The sequence below is a fragment of the Schistocerca nitens genome, chromosome 6 (assembly GCF_023898315.1).
Source record: "Schistocerca nitens isolate TAMUIC-IGC-003100 chromosome 6, iqSchNite1.1, whole genome shotgun sequence".
NCBI lineage: Eukaryota > Metazoa > Arthropoda > Insecta > Orthoptera > Acrididae > Schistocerca > Schistocerca nitens.
The window spans coordinates 385,623,203-385,646,498 of NC_064619.1; positions in this window are offsets into that span (position 1 = coordinate 385,623,203).

Here is a 23,296-nt window from a genome sequence, read left to right on the forward strand (position 1 = left end):
CACAGGATGTGGTGGGTTGTAATATCAGATAGCCAATGTGTCATTTACAGTCTTACAAAGTTAGGGCTTTATTAGTAATAGACGGATTGCTACTCGCAAGGAGACAGCGTTTTCGCCTCGTTTTCCGCGCACTGCCTTTCCCTCCGCCACAGAAACATTCCTACTACATCTCTGTCGTTTTGCACAAACAAATCACAACCAGCAACAAGAAAGCCTACTCTGAAGATGTGAAAGATGCATTACTCATTAGACCTTGCGCAACGTACGTGAAAGACTGGATCTTTGTGATTCAAGCGACTGAAACACAAGGGAAAACCGATGAATATTTCACCAAACAGTAACACAGTGGTAACTCGGCTTGTTGTTATCACCAAATAGTTTCAGATACAATGTGTTGTTGAGAGAGATGTGTTTTCGCCTGCACATTCTATTTATCACAGATCGTATGTACAGAGTAAATATCAGCTGTACCCATGCAAGAAAGCTTCAAATGTAATGGGAGAAGCAGTTCCGCAAACAATTCAGGGTATAAGGAATCACATCGTCAATATAATCTCTAGTTTTAGGGATACAGATCCCAAAAAAACAATAGAGAATGCTAACATATAAATCTTCACATATACACTAACGTTGAAAGGAATTTGTTTCCCTATAGACCGCCTACTGCCTCTATGTGCCCTGTACCGCTCTCTCTCTGCCTCTTTCCTACTCACATATATTGAGAATTTTAAAAATGCACCGGTACAGACAGAAGCGGTGGCGAGTGCCTGGCGCCTGAAGGCAGGCAACGCTGCTGCTGTTTCGCCGCTAAAATGTTGCTCTCGCGCCGGATAGTAGCCAATGCGGAACTGGAGAGGGTCAAAGGGTCTGCCGGGCCGCAAGCGCCTACGACGTCGTAACAGGTTCTGTCTGTACGGGCTTATTTTTAAAATTGGTGATGGAGGTGGGCGGGTGACGTCAAGGGCTTTGCCAAAGCAGGGGTCTTTGCCGTTTTATTCAGGCATGTGTCTATGTCACATCCCCGGACGATCACGCCACAATAGGATAGAAAATACGACCTCTAATAAAGAATGATCATCCCTAGCTGCTTTGGAAAACGTTAAGATTACGTCGAACGGTTATGAACCGTCACGCTGCACACCAAGCGGGTGCCATCATGTTCGATGTGCGACCACATTCGACGGTTATGCGGCCTTCGCACTGCGAAATACGTGGGTATCAACTCCCAGGGGATAAGGGTGGATTCATTGACGCCAATTATGCCAAACCCTGCTGCCTTGTCCTACCGATTCTGAATGGTGGCGTGTCTGGACGTTTCCCTCGCCTACTTAAAGGAAAACCCAGTGATTTCAAGGCTGAGCATCGCAGTTCTGATTCCACTGCAGAAGCTTCAAAAGAATGGGTGAAAAGCGGGTAATACGTGGTGTGACGACCTTCTGATCGTGTGGTACGACCACGATGGCATTAGGCAGAATGTTGGTGAAATTTGCTTCCAATAAGACGTCGTTAATCCACCTAACCCGTCACATGAACATCTGAGGCGTGTCCTTTTTTTTTTCGCAAGTGTTCAAGAGTCGCCATTTGAAGCGTCGTCGAGCTCGAGGGCGACGTCGTAGGGTTACATGCTTTTGCCCACCATTCAGAGGAAGTTTATACGAATCTTTGAGTGTAATTTCAATCTTAAGTGTCACAAGGGGGTCGGAATTACGGCGTTCTGAAAGAGTGGTTCTTGAAATCCGTTTCGCAGTGTATTTATGTAAGTGCTTTTATTTTACCTGCGCAATGTTGTATCTCCATTTCTTGTTATTTTTATGACTCATTTAATAAGGCTTTAAGGATGCGCAAGCAGTAGAGTAATGTAGAGAAAAATTTAACGGCAGTGTCTGTAGCGTAAACATACATGTAAATATATTTGTTAACGTTTCAAAGAGAAGTCCACTGATCAGAGCAAAGATGTTATTTGGTATTAAAAGAATATAGGAGTTGCAGTACGTTGCTGACGATGACTAATTGCGCCTTGTATGTAGCGGTGTACGCTTGTTGTGTTCGGAAGAACTATGTGGCTTGACGTGTGTGTGGTGACGATGATTTCAGATGACAGAGTAAGACGTACATGTGTGTGTGTGTGTGTGTGTGTGTGTGTGTGTGTGTGTGTGAAAGGGAGAGAGAGGGGGAGAGAGAGTGAGAGAGAAAGAGAGAGAGAGAGACAGAGAGAGAGAGACAGGGAGGGAGATAACAGTGTGCCATTAAAGTCGTCACACTCAGATATACACTGACCTAGATCCGACATAAGTCGAGCAATAGAATTTGTGAAGTGTGGTTTTCAAGAATTTCTCTTGAGAATTTTCGACTGTCAGTAATTAGAAGTAACTTCAGCAAATTTGCCTTTCTTTGAAATGCATTCTTTTACCCATCACAGAAAAACAATTGGCTGTTAGTTCTTCTATAGAAACGTAAAGACAAACTTGCTCCGTTACTACTATTTGGTAGTCAAGTTCAGGAAGATTTTCGATCACTATTTAATAAGCAAACCATTATGTTCAAGTTACTGAACAATAGTGACTGCACAGTATATTTGAGATTAATTACAATGTTATTTTTATATGGCAGGTACCCATTGCTGCACTCGCATATCAGAAGTTTGGTACTGATGAGTGACGGTGAGTAAGTAAGTAAGCTATTGTCCGTGCAGTAACGTCAGGTGCCATAACGTGTCTGCCTGTTCGGGTAAGTGCAGCTCGCCATGTTCTTCCCCCACACCTCGCCACCATTAATACTGATCCACTGCATGATCCGGCCTCACATGCATTATCACTCCTGAACAGTGTGTGTACAGGGGAATGGGAAGAACCACACCAACGCATCGTGTCCCTTTAGTAGATTTACGTTATACAACGTGTGCATTGTGGAACGAATTTAATAATTTTTCACGTGGTTTATGTTTGCTATAAATGTCCCACTCCCAACCTCAACCAGTTATTAGTCGATTTTTTTCCAAAGTATGCTGTGTTACCAATAAAACATCTTCACAGATATTATGAATTTCAAAGGCCAAAGAGTAAACAGCTTCCTCAGAGAGACAACATCTTTTGCTAAATCGTTCAGTGTTCTTCACGTCAATGGATATGTAGCAGCACATACTTGATAAAGAAGCCTATGTTTCTTCTCAGCAATCTCCATACCAAATATCATCGAAACTGGTTGAACCATTTAGCAGTGAAAACTTATAAGATAGATCTATTTTCGCGTTTATAGTATTGATATGGATTAATAACATACTTCCTATAGACAAATGTGTAAATTCCTTTGTATTGATTCATAAATCTGCTGTTACCTGAACACACTGCTGGAGAGTACTAAATCATTGACGGCCGATGTGACCGAGCGGTTCTAGGCGCTTCAGTCTCAAACGGCGCGACCGCCACGGTCGCAGGGTCGAATCCTGCCTCGGACTTGGATGTGTGTGATGTCCTTAGGTTAGTTAGGTTTAAGTAGTTCTAAGTTCTAGGGGACTGATGACCTCAGATGTTAAGCCCATAGTGCTCAGAGCCATTTTAACCATTTGAAATAAATCATTGAGCATATAAGCATACACATTCCGGTAGTCGGAAGAAGAAAATTACTTTTTCCTCCAGTTTCTACACGAAAGTTGTGAACACGAATGTAAGAATTCATATTGTGTATGATTATAAAGTTTTCTTTGAACCACGGCCTTGCTAGTCTGATGCGCTCACGTTCATTATTTACAATTGGAAAGGTTAGTTAAGTAATGAAGCTCGAAGGATAAATTACAAGCTACAAGAATTTGTATTTCTATTCGATGAGCTATAGTTTGAATATTAAAATTTATTCCTGATATTCAGCTTCTATCAACCCTAACACAACAAAGGTAAAATTGAATTATGATTTTAGTGTTGCTCACGCTGCTAAATATTGCATTTTCGGGCAACAACAAAGTTACATTATGTGGCAGGTGTCATCATTTCATGAAATAATGGATAAACTAGGCACTCATCTTTTCGTGTTTCCCACGCTGGTCTCGTTGTGAACTCATGGCTCAATCGTCGAAAATCTAGGTAGTGATGATTCCAAGCTCGGATGCAAAGAGGCCTAGGTGTTGTTCTGCGATATTTAAAAGTTTTATAGATGTGTTTCATAAACCATTCTTGAAGATTAAACTTTTGCAAGTTAAGACAATGGTAATGTAAAGGAAAGTAATCAGCACTCCGAATTTAAGTTACAATTCTTTTTTATTACTTTTGTTGCAATATCACGTAATTCACAAAACATCACTTCACAATATAAAACATACTTGAAAAGATCTTCATCACTGTTAAAGTTCACGTTTTATTAACTGACCACAATTTGCATATTTCCAACATGACGACCAAGACTTGACTTTTTAATAACCGCTTACGCGCCCAAAATCAGAGTTACAAGTACGTCAAAGATCATAGTGACAAAAAAAGAATACACATAAGAATAATATCATTGCAATATAAACATATCGATGTATCAAAGTACCTCTACATTAATGAAATCAAATCTGAATATTGTCACAGAGATATGTTAGCTATTTTACAGACACACAGTAGAATATTGCTGGTATCAAGAGGTTGAGGTGAGGTGCCCCAATGGTCCGGAATTCAAGTACCATTACAAGCTTTACTGTGAAAGACAAAGATGCACTTCCAACAGTGACTTACGGGAATTTATGCCCGACCTAGACTCGAATCTGGATCTCCTCTTTTTCACGAACGGTGAACTTTTCACTTAGGCTATCGTAGAACGCGTTCTGGACCGACTCAACATCCAAATGTCACACACCTAACAATTTCTTCTCATAGATCATTAATTTCTTCAGATAGACAAGTGAAGTGTGAGTAAATGAATTAATAATGTACGAGAAGAAACTGATATGAGTGACATATAGACGGCTGGGTCAGGTAGCCTAAGTGGTAAGGCGACTGCTCGCGATAGATGGGAAATCCATGTTCGAGTCCTGGTTCAGCGCAGATTTTCATACGTCAGTGTATGTAGTACATCTATAAGTATTACAGTTAAGTTGAATTATAAGGAAAAATTTCAATATATTAATCTGTTTATTATTAATAGCCAGGCAGCAGTTATTTTATTAATAATTGTTCTATATAGTGACTACGACAAATCGATCTTTAAGCAAGTAATATAACGTGCATTATAGACGAGAGGCTAGACGGCAGTGTGTGTTGCACAGCATCGCACCTCGCTCCTACAGACAACTCTGGAGACAGAAGTAATCGATGGCGAACTGAGAGACAGGCGTGTACGTGGGTTGTGTGGAAGAGAAACGACGCGGGACTTGGCGGCCGCCGCGGGCGGTCCTTTGGCGCTCTGGGAGCCCTGCCCGGCCTGGGCCCGGGGCACCTGGCGGGCTCGTAAACCGCGGGGTGACAGCCTGGAAATACGGGGCCCGTGGCTGCCGATAAGCAGACGTGGACCGTGGTGAGGTACCGATACTGCGCGCCACCTCCTCTTTCTGATCGGTCCGACCCGACCCGGCCCACCCCATCTCAGCCGGGCGTTATCGGCGCAGCACAATACAGAGGCGGAGCGCGGCGGAGCAGCTCAGCGCCACTCGGTCCCCCAGGGGGCTCGGCTCGCCGCTTCCAAAGGCATCGCGGTTTCTGTCTGTCGGGTCAAAGATATCAAACTCTCCCCGCCGCCTCCATTATCCCCGATCTCATCACAGACGCTCTAACGAAGCACGAAGTCACGACAATACCACAAACCCTTCTAGGCTCAGGAGACGCGACGGTTGCTGAAAAAAAGTTTTGAAATTCTGCCGGCACACCGCCTTTAACCGTTAGAGGGGAACATCCGTCTGACAGGCGGATACGGCTTAATCAGGGCTTCCCATCCTGTGGTCCGCGGACCCCTTAGGGGTCCTCCGGCTCTTTCTAGGGGGTCCGCGGCCACCTTTGACGAAATCGTGTAAAATAATGAGTAAAATTATTGAATAAAAATGTGAAAATCAAATTCATAACTTTTTTTTCGTGTGAAAAACATGTGTTCTTTTACTTCAGGTCGTATCTGTAGTGGACTGTTAAGGCAGCCAGTCCACAGTGACGGGTAGCCGAGAGGGCACACGTACACACACGCCGACTGGCGCGAAGTCTGGAACAGGATTCGTAATGAATGTGATAAAGAAAAGAACGTAGCTACTAGAACACTTAACTTTTATATCGTCCTTTGGCATACAGCATTCTTGATGATACAAGTGAGACTATCTTGAGATACATGCAATGGTACAAATGGCGCCTTGCTAGGTCGTAGCCATTAACTTAGCTGAAGGCTATTCTAACTGTCTCTCGGCAAATGAGAGAAAGGCTTCGTCAGTGTAGTCGCTAGCAACGTCGTCGTACAACTGGGGCGAGTGCTAGTTCGTCTCTCGAGACCTGCCTTGTGGTGGCGCTCGGTCTGCGATCCTGACAGTGGCGACACGCGGGTCCGACATGTACTAATGGACAGCGACCGATTTAAGCTACCACCTAGCAAGTGTGGTGTCTGGCGGTGACACCACAGTATCTCCAAGCAGCCTTTGCGGTTCCTAAGTGAGAACGTATACACAATTTAGTGCCGGAGAATGCGGCTTCTCTGATCGACTGTTTAGCAACAATACGGGGGTCATTTGTGCCCCGGCACACGGCGCTAGATGCGCTGAAACCTTTTACGCATGCGCGGAGCGAGCTTTGTCGACCATTCACCGTGCCTGCTGGCACGTATGCGGCCTCAGACATCATTAAATGTTAAACTTGTTTTGTCAGTGCACTACCTATTTCATAAGCCGATTTTTGACCAGTTTATTACTTCTAACATGGATCGGTGGCTGAAGTCATGATCATTGAAGAAGGGTGCAGTTTCTCCATCGTCTTCACAACGAGGGAAGTTTCCAGTTGAAATGAATGAGGAGGGACGACGACCAAAGAAAGACTTTCCATACATTTGAACATTTTTTTCGAATTTCACGAAAAACGACACACACACACACACACACACACACACACACACATGACTGTTACGAAATATGCATGCTTCTTACACAAAAGCAGCCAAATAGTGGAAGTGAACAGACCATAAGCGGAAGCTTGTCAACAGCGAACAGTTTGGACGTGACGTTGATTGCTCTTGGAGGAAGACAGCTCCAACGTGTGAAATTTCAATAACTAAGTAATTTTAATAACGCTATAGTGTGTTGAACAAAGGGAGAAAATCCACTAGTAAGTGTCAGGATAAAGAGGGAATTCAAATTTGATCGTTAATTTCAAGTTGATTTCATTCATCTCTAAAACAAAGACTATTGATACTTCGGAGGGGAAGGGAAGGGGGCGAGGGTCATTGGGAATATGGCACTTGCATTAAGAAGCTTCCAGTTCCCATCGGTTTCGCTCTGAAATTTAAAGTTACTGTGCTCTTGACTGACTAGGGGCCGCCATGCCGGAATGGATTTTCGCCTGAAGAAGGGGTCCGCAAGCTGAAAAGGTTGGGAAGCCCTGGCTTAAGTTAATTCGGCTAGAGCAGCTGAAAATCGCCCTACAGTGGAGAGCCTGTATAAGGGTCGTCCATTGATCGTGACCGGGCCAACGTAAAAATTACAAAGAAGGAAACTGGTCTACCCTGAAGGGGGAAAACAGATGGCGCTATGGATGGCCCGCTAGATGGCGCTGCCATTGGTCAAACGGACATCAACTGCGTTTTTTTAAAATAGGAACCCGCATTTTTAATACATATTCGTGTTGGACGTAAAGAAATATAAACGTTGTAGTTGGACCACTTTTTTCGCTTTGCGACAGATGGCACTGTAATAGTCACAAACATATGCCTCACAATTTTACACGAACAGTTGGTAACAGGTACGTTTTTAAAATTAAAATGCAGAACGTAGGTACGTTTGAACATTTTATTTCGGTTGTTCCAATGTGATACATGTACCTTTGTGAACTTATCATTTCTGAGAATGCATGCTGTTACAACGTGATTACCTGTAAATACCACATTAATGCAATAAATGTTCAAAATGATGTCCGTCAACCTCAATGCATTTGGCAATACGTGTAACGACATTTATCTCAACAGCGAGTAGTTCATCTTCCGTAATGTTCGCACATGCATTGACAATGTGCTGACGCATGCTGTCGGGCGTTGTCGGTGGATCACGATAGCAAATATCCTTCAACTCTCCCCCCAGAAAGAAATCCGGGGACGTCAGACCCGGTGAACGTGCGGGCCATGGTATGGTGCTTCGACGACCAATCCAGCTGTCATGAAATATTGTATTCAATACCGCTTCAACCGCATGCGAGCAATGTGCCGGACATCCGTCATGTTGGAAGTACATCGGTGAAGTAACATCGGTAGAACATTACGTAGGAAATCTGCACACATTGCACCATTTAGATTGCCATCGATAAAATGGGGGCCAATTATCCTTACTCTCATAATGTCGCAGCATACATTAACCCACCAACGTCACTGATGTTCCACTTGTCGCATCCACCGTGGATATTCCGTTGCCCAATAGTCCATATTATGCCGGCTTACGTTACTGCTGTTGTTGAATGACGCTTCGTCACTAAATAGTTCGCGTGCCAAAAATCTGTCATCGTCCCGTAATTTCTCTTGTGCCCAGTGGCAGAACTGTGCACGACGTTCAAAATCGTCGCCACGAAATTCCTGGTGCATGGAAATATGGTACTGGTGCAATTGATGTTGATGTAGCAACACCGACGTTTTTGAGATTCCCGATTCTCGCGCAATTTGTCTGCTACTGATGTGCGGATTAGCCGCGACAGCAGCTAAAATACCTACTTGGGCATCGTCATTTGTTGCAGGTCGTGGTTGACGTTGCACATGTGGCTGAACACTTCCTGTTTCCTTAAATAACGTAACTATCCGGTGAACGGTCCGGAAACTTGGATGATGTCGTCCAGGATACCGAGCAGCATACATAGCACACGCCCGTTGGGCATTTTGTTCATAATAGCTGTACATTAACACGATATCGACCTTTTCCGCAATTGGTAAACGCTCCATTGACCGAGCGAGGTGGCGCAGTGGTTAGACACTGGACTCGCATTCGGGAGGACGACGGTTCAATCCCGCGTCCGACCATCCTGATTTAGGTTTTCCGTGATTTCCCTAAATCGCTTCAGGCAAATGCCGGGATGGTTCCTTTCAAAGGGCACGGCCGACTTCCTTCCCCGTCCTTCCCTATTCCGATGAGACCGATGACCTCGCTGTCTGGTCTCCTTCCCCAAACCAACCAACCAACTAACGCTCCATTATAAGCAAATACCGTCCGCACTGGCGGAATGTTACGTGATACCACGTACTTAAACGTTTGTGACTATTACAGCGCCATCTATCGAAAAGCGAAAAAAGTGGTCAAACGAAAACATCCATATTTCTTTACGTACTACACGAATATAAAACAAAAAATGGGGGTTCCTTTTTTAAAAAAAAGCGCAGTTGATATCCGTTTGACCTATGGCAGCGCCATCTAGCGGGCCAAACATAGCGCTATCTGGTTTCCCCCTTCAAGCTGGACAAGTTTCGTTCCTTGTAGTTTTTTCGTTTGGCGCATATTTCGTGAGATGTTTCGCCCCTCACTATCAATGGACCACCCTGTATAGAGAGAGACAGCGGCCGTGGGTGAAATCGGACGTGACTGGCTTATCAGCTGCGCTGTCTTTGTTTTTGTCACGGGTCTCTCTCGTCCTGTATATTCGCATCTGGAGTTGTATTATTGTTTTGAAGGTTTTTAGAAAACCCTCCGTGAATCCCGTCGTCTCTACCGTGCCTTCCTCCGCACGCGTGACCTGGACACACTACGACGCCACCGACAACTCCAGCGACACAATGGTAATTTGTTCGCGGCTAAGAAACGCCGGGACTGGCGACAGACATGCACCCGTTTAAATGCTACCCTACCAATCAACTCGTCCAAGTTCTGGTCGGCCTTCCGTCGCCTTACCGGAACTAAGCCCTCCCCCTATTATCCTCTTCTCCATGATGATCACCCTTTCCCTGACTCCCTTAGTAAGGCCAATCACTTTGCCTCCTACCTCTCCGATGTATTTTCCATCCCCGATGATCCCCAGTTCGATTACTCCCTCTTCCCGCATATCCGCGATCGAACTAACACCTCTGTCCCTCCCCTCGCTCCTGGTTTCCAGTACTTGGACAACATTGCACACACGGAACTCAATGCCCCTATCACTCCACAGGATCTCATTGATACACTCCGCACAAAACGCAACACTGCTCCTGGTCACGATTGTGTCACCTACCGTCACCTTCGTGAAGCTCCTGTCTCTTTCCTCTCCACCCTGGCCAGGCTCTACAATGTAGTCCTGTCCACCGGTTACTACCCCGACCTGTGGAAAACCTCCCGTATCCTCATGTTCCTTAAACCCGGCAAACCGCCGTCCGCCGTCTCCTCCTACCGCCCCATCAGCCTTACCTCGGTCTTCAGCAAGGTCCTGGAATCTATCCTCACCCACCGCATCCACCAGCATCTCCGCCAGCACCGCCTCCTTCCCGATACCCAGTGTGGCTTTCGGCCGTCCTTCTCTTCCAACGACCTTCTCCTTCACCTCACTCATCTCCTTTCCGAACAGCTTAATTCCCGTCGCTCTGCAATCTTCCTCTCCCTGGACCTCGAACGTGCCTATGACCGCGTATGGCATTCCGGTCTCCTCTTCAAGCTCCAAACCTTCGCCCTTCCCATTAACTACGTCCGTCTGATCGGCTCCTTTCTCTCCCGCCGTCCTTCCTATGTCACCATCCATAACGCAGATTCCTACACCTTTTTCCCCTCCGCCGGTGTGCCCCAAGGCTCCGTCCTCTCCCCCCTTCTGTACCTTTTGTACACGGCAGACATGCCGCCGCCGTCACCCCCCGTCCACCTTCTCCAGTTTGCCGATGACACCGCCTTCCTTCCTCTTGCCCCCACCCTGCAGCGCTCCCAACACCTTCTCCAATCCCATCTTGACCGGTTCACCGCTTGGTGCAACCAGTGGTTGCTCAAGGTCAATCCCTCCAAAACCCAGGCGATCATTGTAGGCAAAACCACCCCTTCCTTCCGCCTCCTTGATTTCTACATCACCATCTATGGCCGTCCTATCGCCCTCACTCCCACCCTTAAGTACCTTGGCGTCACCCTCGACCGTCGCCTCTCCTGGACTCCCCACCTCCGGACAATCCAAGCCAAGGCACGCTCCCGACTCAGTCTCCTCAAGCTCCTCTCTGGCCGCACGTGGGGTCTGGACCCCTCCACCATCCTCCACACTTATCAATCCCTCATCCGCCCTATCCTTTGTTATGCCCATCCGGCTTGGATCTCCGCCCCCCCCTCCCTTCCTTTTATAAATCCCTCCAAATCCTTGAACGCCATGCTCTCCGCCTTGCCTATCGCACCCGTCTCCCCTCCCCTACGCGGATCCTGTATGATCGCCTCCCCTTCCCCCACCTCCTCCTTTTCCTTGAAAGGATACGGATCCTGTACACCTCCCGTAAACTCGATCCTCCTCACCCGCTCGTCTCCCCGATCCTCTCCCACCCCCGCCCGCTGCCGCGCCTGTATGCCCACGTCCCACCTGGTCTCCATCTCTCCACCCTCCTTACCAAGGTGGCTTCCGCCAGCTCCCCCTCCCTGATGATGTCCTCCTCCCCTCCATCTACCCCTCCTATCAACTTTGATCCTTCCCCCCCACCTCCTGTGTCCTTTCCTTTAGGCACCCTCCCTCCCTCCTTTCCCTTCTCTTCTCTTTCCTTTCCCCCCTCCCTCCTCCCCTCTCCCACGGGCTTCCCCTCCCCCTTCCTCCCTCCCCCTCTCTCTCCTTTGCCCATGGTATCTCTGCTCTCCCCTCTCGCTCTCCCACTCCCCTTCACCCTCCTCCTCTCTTGGCAGGTCCCCGGACTCGCACACGCATAGTGAACATTCGCGCGCCGGAGATCATCGCCTTCTGTGTCTCGTGTGTGTGACGTCGTTTAGTGTTTTTGGTGTCCGCCGTCCCACTACTACATTCACTTGTGCCGTCGGATTCGTCAGTGTTCTGTGCGCCGTACCAACGTGTTTTCAGTGTTGTTATCGTCACGTGTGAACGACTCCGTGTTTTTTTGTGTCTCTGTGACCTATCTCTTTTGCCCGTCACTTTGTTCATTATCATTCTCCGTTTTTATACTATTCTAAAACGCTATGGCTGAAGAGCGGCGTAATGTGCCGCTTCCAGCCTACCTGATTTGTACAGGTTTTAAAATAACAATAAAGTAAAAAAAATTTAGAAAACTGTTTCTGTCCATAACACAACGCGCCTACAGATTTCTTGTCTTGGGAGGAAAAAATCCGATATGAAAGTTTCTGGGCATTGTCATCTACAAAATATTTAGCCTGTGGTAATGTCGCGTGTAGATCAGTAATTAGGACTGACGATTGCAGATCGTGCTGTCGACAGTTCGATTGTCACTGTCACCAAATTACTTTCTTTACTTTTACTTGCACTCCTTTTAACGAACGGAAATGTCAGTTAACGAATCCTGGGTCATAAACTTTTTATGTTTAATTTCTAATGGCATGACAGTGCTATTGTCTGCAATACAGCTGTTTCTCTTTCGAAAGTCAGCTACTCCGAAATTGTTTGCCACGTTTTCATTCTTTAGGGTTTCTAAGCAGCAATACAGAAGAACCTCTTCTGGGTTTTTTCGGTACAAGACAGTTTCTAGATCCACAATGAACGCATCTAAAATACGTGAAAAGGGAAAAACTATATAAAGCTTATAGACTGCAAGATTCGACAATGAATATCGCCGCACGGGATAGCCGCGTGGTCTTAGGAGCCTAGTCACGGTTCACGCAGTTCGCCCCTCGGAGTTTCGAGTCCTCCCTCTGGCATGGGTGTGCGTGTTGTCCGTTTCAGTTAGATTCAGTAGTGTACAGGCCTAGGGACCGATGTCCTCAGCACTTTGGTCCCATAGGAAATTACCACAAATTTCCAACGAATATTCAAGCATGAAACACTGAAATCGCGTCAGAGTGTCTAAAGTAATACAAATTATACTCACTTTTTCCTGATTTATTCCCATTTGTCTTGGAACACTGTAATAAACAGCTACTACAGTACATCATACCATACTTTAATTAAAGGTATACTAGTTATGTAATACATAAGAAACCAGAATTTATGCTAAAATGTGTCTTATCCATGTCTGATGATACTCAGCAATCTGCAGTATTTCCCGCACGAATTCCGGCAAAGAATGAAGACCGCGTATGCATATTATCAATCACCTACAGAGCACTGGCTCCCCCCTGTGTGTAGGCTCTGTGGCCTACTGTTCTAACTCGCTGCTAGTACTTCATCTGGCATTTAGTCTTAGTAGTGTAGTGAAGGCCATGTGCCTCGTCTTGCCGATTTGGACCACAAACCCTTCTTCCATTCCAGAGCCATACCGCGTCACAGGCAAGAACAAGTATCCGACAGCCACATATACTGATGTTCTTGATCTCGCACTATTCTTTAAGTTCTTTTGCGCGACTTAATTTTTGCTTTAGTGAGTTTTTTTGGAGGAATTTGCATTGAATGGCTTTGTTCATAAAATCACAAGTACCAAATTACTTAATTATAAGAAAGGTTTCAGGCAGTATTAGTGTGGTTGTCTTTCTTTGTAAGTACAGGTTTTAGTTTATTTCATTTACTTTATTTTATTTTAAATTATTTTATTCTATCTTACTTTCTGAATGATCAGCCTTCTGACTGGCTTGATGCGGCCCGACACGAAGTCTTCTCCTGTACCAGTCTCTTCATCTCAGAGTAGGAGATGTTGCCTACAAACTCAGTTGTTTAATGTATATGTTAAAATCTCTGCTTCCCCTACAGTGCTTGCAGTCGACAGCTCCCTCAAGTAACAAAGAGGTTACGCACTGTTTCTTACAAGGGAACCTCCCCATCGCACCCCCCTCAGATTTAGTTATAAGTTGGCACAGCGGATAGGCCTTGAAAAACTGAACATAGATCAATCGAGAAAACAGGAAGAAGTTGTATGGAACTATGAAAAAAATAGCAAAATATACGAACTGAGTAGTCCATGTGCAAGATAGGCAACATCAAGGATAGTGTAAGTTCATGAACGCCGTGGTCTCGTGGTTAGCGTGAGCAGCTGCGAAACGGGAGGTCCTTGGTTCAAGTCTTTCCCTGAGTGAAAAGTTTAATTATTTATTTTCAGACAATTAATATCTGTCCGTCCGTGTCAATTATCAAAGTTCAGGCACTCACACATAATCAACTTCGCTCTTCACGAATCCAGGACATGTTCAGATTTGCTTAGACATATGCAGGATTTGACTGTCTACACACGGAAAAATTTGAAAACGTGAAAAACATATGTTTTGACAGAGCCCAGGGAAAACTGTGCGAATATGAAACTGTTGCATTCATTTGTTGCAGTTCATGTGACAAACTCTAATGTTTTCATCACTTTTATGGGAGTGATTATCACATCCACAAAAAAACCTAAATCGGGAAATGTAGAAGAATCTTTTTACCCATTCGCCAAGTGTACACGTTAGGGGGGGGGGGGGGGGGGGTCGACAACATACTCCTGTCATGTGACGCACATCCCGTCACCAGTTTCGTATAGAATATATCAGATATGTTTTACTGTGGAGGAATCGTTTGACCTATGACCTATGACCTTGCGATCAAATATGTTTTCGGTTTCCATTGGAGAGGCACGTCCTTTCGTCTACTAATCGCACGGTTTTGCGGTGCGGTCGCAAAACACAGACACTAAACATATTACAGTAAACAGAGACGTCAATGAACGGACGGACAGATCAAAACTTGGCAAAAATTAAGAAAGTAAACTTTTCACTCGAGCGAAGACTTGAACCAAGGACCTCTCGTTCCACAGCTGATCACGCTAACCACGGGATCATGGCACTCCTGTGGTGATAATGTCCTTTATGTTGCATGGACTCCTCAGTTTATATATTTTGCTTATTTTTTTCGTAGTTCCACACAACTTCTTCTTCCACTGTGCCAAATTATAACTAAATCTGACGGGGGTGCGAAGGGGAGGTTCCCTTGTTAGCACAGGCCTGTTCGGTGGCGGTCGTAAGAGAAGGGAGCGCTCGCGGTAAAATGTGCCTGTCACACGTCATCACGCAGCGCAGGGTAAGTGAAAGCTGTGCGCTGTCGCCAGAGAAATGACAGTGCGTTAAGTTTTAAATGCAAGAGTATGTAGCGTACTTGTACTTGCTGGTTCAGTAAGTGGAGTGTAGCTCTACTAAAATCGATTGAAAGAAGCATTGTGACCGGGTTAGGAACGCAAATATCGAGGGCAGCGCTGGGTGCCTAGTTACAGTTAGAAGTTACGTACCTTTAATGTGACAGGAAGTTGAGTGATGGATTTCATAACAAATCTTTTTTTCCTTCAACATAAATTTTCAAAATTTCACACGTTCTCAGCTAATATTATGTCGATGCTAGAACCTATATACTGGTATTTATCGGAGGAGCTTTTCCCCGCAATGAAAAGAACGAAATCTGGGAACAGAAGCTCACTGACAGACTTCAGGTTAAAAATTTATCTTCGATGAATAGTGATCAGGAAGTTGTGCTTTAGTAAAAAGCAAAGTAAGTAGTATTCATTCACATGCAGTTTTTCTATGTTTAACGTCTGAATACAATAGCCACGAAATACATATTGATACAAACATAAAGTTCGACTGCAAACGACATTCATCATAAGTGTCTTCTTTCCATTTCACTTCACTGGACCCCACTGTATATAGATTTGCCCTTATTATTTCCCATTTCAGATTTTGTAGCTTCAGTACCACGTACAAACTTCTGACGTTCCACGACCAGACTCGTAGAACCTTACTCTTTGGTTGGCTGTTCATCCTTTTTTCCATGGGCACCTCCCCCGTGGCAGTCCCTTCCCGGAAATCCAAATGGGCGACTGCTCGAAAAACTTTTGCCAGTGGAGTGCCATCTGTATCCTCATGCCGTTGATCATTCCGGTTTATTGTGACAGTTCCGGACCCTAAGGGGAAGAGAGTGCATAGAAACTCTGTCCTCTCCTCCGTCTAGAATTTTATTTGTGCGAAATGTTTTCTGTACATAAATATGTGCTTTAGATACTTAATGTGGGCTCTACACAGTATCAGTTTTTATTGGATTAGACACAAAGCCCATGCCTACGACAGTAGTACAAGTTTATATGCCAACTAGCTCTGCAGATGATGAAGAAATTGATGAAATGTATGACGAGATAAAAGAAATTATTCAGGTAATGAAGGGAGACTAAAATTTAATAGTCATGGGTGACTGGAATTCGACAGTAGGAAAAGGGAGAGAAGGAAACATAGTAGGTGAATATGGATTGGGAGGAAGAAATGAAAGAGGAAGCCGCCTTGTAGAATTTTGCACAGAGCATAACTTAATCATAGCTAACACTTGGTTCAAGAATCATAAAAGAAGGTTGCATACCTGGAAGAATCCTGGAGATACTGAAAGGTATCAGATAGATTATATAATGGTAAGACAGAGATTTAGGAACCAGGTTTTAAATTGTAAGACATTTCCAGGGGCAGATGTGGATTCTGACCACAATCTATTGGTTATGAACTGCAGATTGAAACTGAAGAAACTGCAAAAAGGTGGGAATTTAAGGAGATGGGACCTGGATAAACTGAAAGAACCAGAGGTTGTAGAGAGTTTCAGGGAGAGCATAAGGGAAGATAGATACTGCCTACAGGAAAATTAAAGAGACCTTTGGAGAGAAGAGAACCACTTGTATGAATATCAAGAGCTCAGATGGCAACCCAGTTCTAAGCAAAGAAGGGAAGGCAGAAAGGTGGAAGAAGTATATAGAGGGTTTATACAGGGGCGATGCACTTGAGGACAGTATTATGGAAATGGAAGAGGATGTAGATGAAGATGAAATGGGAGATAAGATACTGCGTGAAGAGTTTGACAGAGCACTGAAAGACCTGAGTCGAAACAAGGCCCCGGGAGTAGACAACATTCTATTAGAACTACTGATGGCCTTGGGAGAGCCAGCCATGACAAAATTCTACCATCTGGTGAGCAAGATGTATGACACAGGCGAAATACCCACAGGCTTCAAGAAGAATGTAATATTTCCAATACCAAAGAAAGCAGGTGTTGACAGATGTGAAAATTACCGAACTATCAGTTTAATAAGTCAAAGCTGCAAAATACTAACGCGAATTCTTTACAGACGAATGGAAAAACTGGTAGAAGCGGACCTCGGGGAAGATCAGTTTGGATTCCGTAGAAATGTTGGAACACGTGAGGCAATAATAACCTTACGACTTATCTTAGAAGAAAGATTAAGAAAAGGCAAATCTACGTTTCTAGCATTTGTAGACTTAGAGAAAGCTTTTGATAACGTTAACTGGTATACTCTCTTTCAAATTCTGAAGGTGGCAGGGGTAAAATACAGGGAGCGAAAGGCTATTTACAATTTGTACAGAAACCAGATGGCAGTTATAAGAGTCGAGGGGCATGAAAGGGAAGCAGTGGTTGGGAAAGGAGTGAGACAGGGTTGTAGCCTCTCCCCGATGTTATTCAATCTGTATATTGAGCAAGCAGTAAAGGAAACAAAACACAAATTCGAAGTAGGTATTAAAATTCATGGAGAAGAAGTAAAAACTTTGAGGTTCACCGATGACATTGTAATTCTGTCAGAGACAGCAAAGGACTTGGAAGAGCAGTTGAACGGAATGGACAGTGTCTTGAAAGGAGGATATAAGATGAACATCAACAAAAGCAAAACGAGGATAATGGAATGTAGTCAAATTAAATTGGGTGATGCTGAGGGGATTAGATTAGGAAATGAGACACTTAAAGTAGTAAAGGAGTTTTGCTATTTAGGGAGTAAAATAACTGATGATGGTCGAAGTAGAGAGGATATAAAATGTCGACTGGCAAGGAAATCGTTTCTGAAGAAGAGAAATTTGTTAACATCGAGTATAGATTTAAGTGTCAGGAAGTCGTTTCTGAATGTATTTGTATGGAGTGTAGCCATGTATGGAAGTGAAACATGGACGATAACTAGTATGGACAAGAAGATAATAGAAGCTTTCGAAATGTGGTGCTACAGAAGAATGCTGAAGATAAGGTGGGTAGATCACGTAACTAATGAGGAGGTGTTGAATAGGATTGGGGAGAAGAGAAGTTTGTGGCACAACTTGACTAGAAGAAGGGATCGGTTGGTAGGACATGTTTTGAGGCATCAAGGGATCACAAATTTAGCATTGGAGGGCAGCGTGAAGGATAAAAATCGTAGAGGGAGACCAAGAGATGAATACACTAAGCAGATTCAGAAGGATGTAGGTTGCAGTAGGTACTGGGAGATGAAGAAGCTTGCACAGGATAGAGTAGCATGGAGAGCTGCATCAAACCAGTCTCAGGACTGAAGACCACAACAACAACAACAGGGCTCATTCATTTTACCATTATTTATTTTCATTTTTCTGGTATTTGTGCGTGGATAGCTACCTTTTTACAACACTTTTCATTTAATACGAGGTGCGGCTAGAAAAAAACCGGACTGATGCTGGAAAAAACATTTATTTACAATTATTTACAATTTCATGTTATCTCCTTCAATGTACTCTCCTCGGTCTCTACACCGCTCCATACGAATTTTCCACTGTTCATAGCAATGCAGCAGATCATTTTCGGTAAGTCCATACATTACTTCCGTCGCTTTTTCTTTTACGGCTTCAACAGTCTCAAATCTAGTTCCTTTCAAAGCTGACTTGACTTTAGGGAAAAGAAAAAAGTCACAGGGGGCCAAATCAGGTGAGTAGGGTGGATGATCTAAGATGGGAATGTTGTGTTTTGCCAAAAACGTCTTCACTGACAACGCACTGTGAGCTGGGGCAATGTCTTGGTGAAGGATCCATGACTTTTTTCTCCACAAATCGTTCCGTTTTCTCCGTACTCGCTCACGTATGGTAGCCAGGACGCTAATGTAGTAATGCTGATTCACTGTTTGTCCCTCTGGTACCCAATCAATGTGCACAATCCCTTTGATGTCAAAAAAAAACAATCATCATTGCCTTGAATTTCGATTTTGACATTCGTGCTTTTTTTTGTCGTGGAGAACCAGGAGTTTTCCAATGCATCGATTGGCGTTTAGTTTTGGGATCGTAAGTAAAAAACCACGATTCATCGCAAGTAATAACATTTTGTAAGAAGGTGGGATCACTTTCAATGCTTTCCAGGATGTCATAACAAATCATTCTTCGGCGTTCCTTCTGTTCAATTGTGAGACACTTTGGAACCATTTTTGAACACACTTTGTTCAAGTTGAAACTTTCATGAAGAATCTGCCTAACACTTTCCTTGTCAACTCCTGTTAACTCAGACACTGCTCTGATTGTTAAACGGCGATCTTGTCGAACAAGTTTACCGATTTTTTCAATGTTTGCATAAGTTTTTGCTGACAATGGTCTGCCAGTGCGAGTGTCATCACTGGTGTCTTCGCGGCCATCTTTAAATCGTTTAAACCACTCAAACACTTGTGTTCGCGATAAACAATCATCGCCGTTCACTTGTTGTAACATTACAAACGTTTCACTTGCAGATTTTCCTAGTTTGAAACAAAATTTGATGTTAACACGCTGTTCTTTCTGTACACTCAACATTTTCCGACGCACTGACAAAACGTCAACTACTTAAAACAGACGCCACGGGCAGACTGAGTGCAGGAGGCAGATGAAATTCGAGCAGTAGGCGGAGCGAGAGTCACGTGACAGGCCACGCGACTTTCAGCATTGTTGCATTCGTTTTATTGTTTCACCAGTACTAGTCCGGTTTTTTTCTAGCCACACCTCGTATATTCAGCTAGGAAGTCCTGGTATATATTGATTCTTAACTCAAGTTGCTTTCTTATAGTGCAATCACTGAAGAATACCGGCAAATATGCCTGAAAGGAACAGACGAACTATGCGGATGACGTAGTTTGATTTCTGAAGATTTTTACTTAGAAGTTCATTCATGTGATTCATATGTTCCTGACGACAATGATCTGTCAACGGTAGAACATGACACAGGCTCAGAAGTATCCGACAGCGAACTGAATCAGAATCTTATGCAAGAAGAGATATCAAATATTATTGATCAAATCGATCAGCACCCAACTGGAAATGTGAGCACTCTCAATTCTCCTGATGGTGTGCCAGATATGATAATCAGGGAGTGTGACCCTCCAAAGTCACCACGTATTCCAGATTCCTTTGTCAGTTTATCTCAGGACTACCGAAGTGACTTATTCGTTACTTATGTATAGCTAAACTGCTAGACTGTTAAAACTTTTTTGATACCGATGGATTTTCGTTTTGAAATTAAATAAAAATAAAATCTTCGAATTTCAACACTTCATACATTTGAAAATATCAGATAAATCACAATTTTCAACAATGGCTTAACAAATAGCTGGAATAAGCCATATTCACTCACAGACGGATGTTTCCATATCCTGTATGCCTCCATAACGAAACTTACACAAAACGATATTCAAATATGTCACGCTATAAAGAAGGGCTACTTATAAATGTTTTCAGCAAAAATCACCTGTCTTACCCGAGGCAGGTATAGGTATTCGTACAAAAAGGACTTATGCTCGAGCGAAACTAAGCAAACGAGGTATGTCAGTATGAGCAGCGAACTCAACGTTACGTTTTGTGATTACTTCGGTAGCACTGTAACTTCTTTAGTAAATGCTTCGAATGCTACGAAGATCTTTTATGTACTAATAGTTACAGATTAGTTCACACAAAATGTAAGGAAAAACAGCATGTGGCCGTTCTTAATAAGGCTGTTTGTTAACAGTAAATAGCACCGTTCGCGTTTTAGATCCGATGGGTTCAACATCAGACAGTTGATAGCAGTTTATTTTATATTTGTACTTGCAAACCACTAACGGTGCCATTTATTCTTAACAAATATTAATACTTGTATTAACAGTAGATCGGTGGTGCACAACCTGCGGGTATTAAGCCATGACCGACAAAATCTACCTTACTGAGTGGCAAAAACAAAATGGTCCAACTTCATTTCAGTCATGTAACTAAACTGTATTTAATATGCCGTTACTATAGTCACTGTTTCATAAAACTGTGATGCCGACTACAAAAGTTGTGAACAGTTACACTTTCCTTCAATACTAGCATTAGCACGTGACACAGTGTGGTAGGAGCTGTCTTTTGTGTAAAAAATGTATGAATATCATCTTCTTTATATTCTACATCCCCTACAAACATACTTTGTACTTTCTATCATGCATCTATAACAATATAATTGAGGTACATACAGTGTACATACTTAAATATCTCACGAAAATGCCTTCTCAAGGTAGTACGTAGTTGCCATAGTTGATCAAATACTGCCCCATTATTCGTTTCGCAACAATAAAAATATCACTGCAGTAGACAGTTCTGATTTAACATTTTTGAAAGAATCAACGCATATTTTTTACAGAACCATAGTCAATTTAGAAAATTCAGTTTTTATTGATCGTTTTTTAAGATATTATTCTCGAATACCAATACTATATTTTTCCTAATTTAGGACTTTTCGAGATCCCTTTCGTGGCAGTTTTCGTAGTAGATTTCATACAAGTGTTATTAATTCGCTGCTCCCAATCGCCAGAAATGGTTTACTCCCATGTAACGTTAGAGTAATGCATTTATATCAAGTTCGGTATCGCCGTCGAAATTCCCGAAGAAATGAAAGGGGGGACAAGGACACATTGGCTACAAGGGCACGATGGCTGATGGAATTATTTCGTTTTGTTGTCAGTAGACGCCACCAACCAAGGAAGCTGGTGCTGCTAGCATTGCCGCCGACTTCCCACAAACACGTCAGTTCGGTAAGATCGTCGGGCGAGGAAGAGCAGTCATTTCACCTTTTCTTGTTAGTGAAAGCAAATTTTTCTTTCTAAAATATTTTTGTTGTGTCTCCTAAGACAACACTCTCACTAAACAAATAATTTGAACGGTTAAAGTCCATTTTGACGCTGTGTGTGTCGGTAATCTAGTTTGACACATTTCCGTGAACGAACAAAAATACTTCCAGTACAGTGGTGGGGCACCATGAACCATTTGAGTAGGGGCACATTGGCCCAGATGGCCAGTCTGCCCTGCTGTCTGTTTGTAAGTATGTGTTCCTATTAAATTTAATAGATTCAACGTAGTCACAGTCTAGATCATAATCAATGCAATTTTTGCATAAGGCAGTTGTCTCCTACATTGGTTTTAAACCAGTAATATATATGCTATGTGGGAGTTTTTCCTGTTTTCCTTCCAAAACCCATAACTTCTGTCCAGATATTGAACAGAAACAATTCTAAAATAAGTCTGTTATGGCATTAGTTATGAGGCATTTTATAACATAGATTTTCGAGTGTCAGATCTAAGCATAGGCTGTAGTAAACTTTACTCATGATCGTTCGGCGGTTTTGTTTTTAGTATGGTTAGAAACTATAAAGAATTTGAAAGAAGTTAGTAGCGATAGAAGTAAATTTTCAAGGAAGACAGGAAAAGGAGCAAAGAGTTCAAGAATGCTAGAAAAAATTTAGATATGTACAGCAACAGATTGAAAGATTTCAAAACTTCTGAAAGAGCAACAACATTCTGCGATAGATTTGAATTCGCGAAAAGATTTCAGGTAAACAATTTCTTTGATTTGTAGTGTTGTACTTAGCATTATTGGTATTTTAATAAATAAATATAATGTAAATAATACAGAAAAAATTAAGTTCACCAAATATTTTCTAAAAGCCTTACTTATTTAACGATTCTTGAAATAAATATGCAAATCACTTGAATACACATCTAAACAGATTCATTTTTCCAAGTATCTGAAGCTGAACAGGAGAACATGCTGGAAGTGTACCTTACTAAAAGTAATGAGATATGCTTAGTCCTTTCACCAAAAGGAGGTAGGCTGTTTGCTTAAGCGTAAGCAGCTGCCTGTCAACGTAAGACACCCCTATCTTTGACAGACTTTTGAATGGCAGGATATGACTACTTTTAGGATTTCTAAAAAGATGCCGGCTCTTACCTTAGAACCCCTCGGACAAGATAGAAACTTAACTATGATGATTTACGGAGTGTAGATTAAACTGAAATCACCACAGTCCAAAGACGTGGTAGAACGCCCGCTCGGATGGGGTTCGATCTTCTACGACAGTCTATGTGTTTAACTGTTAGTGACAC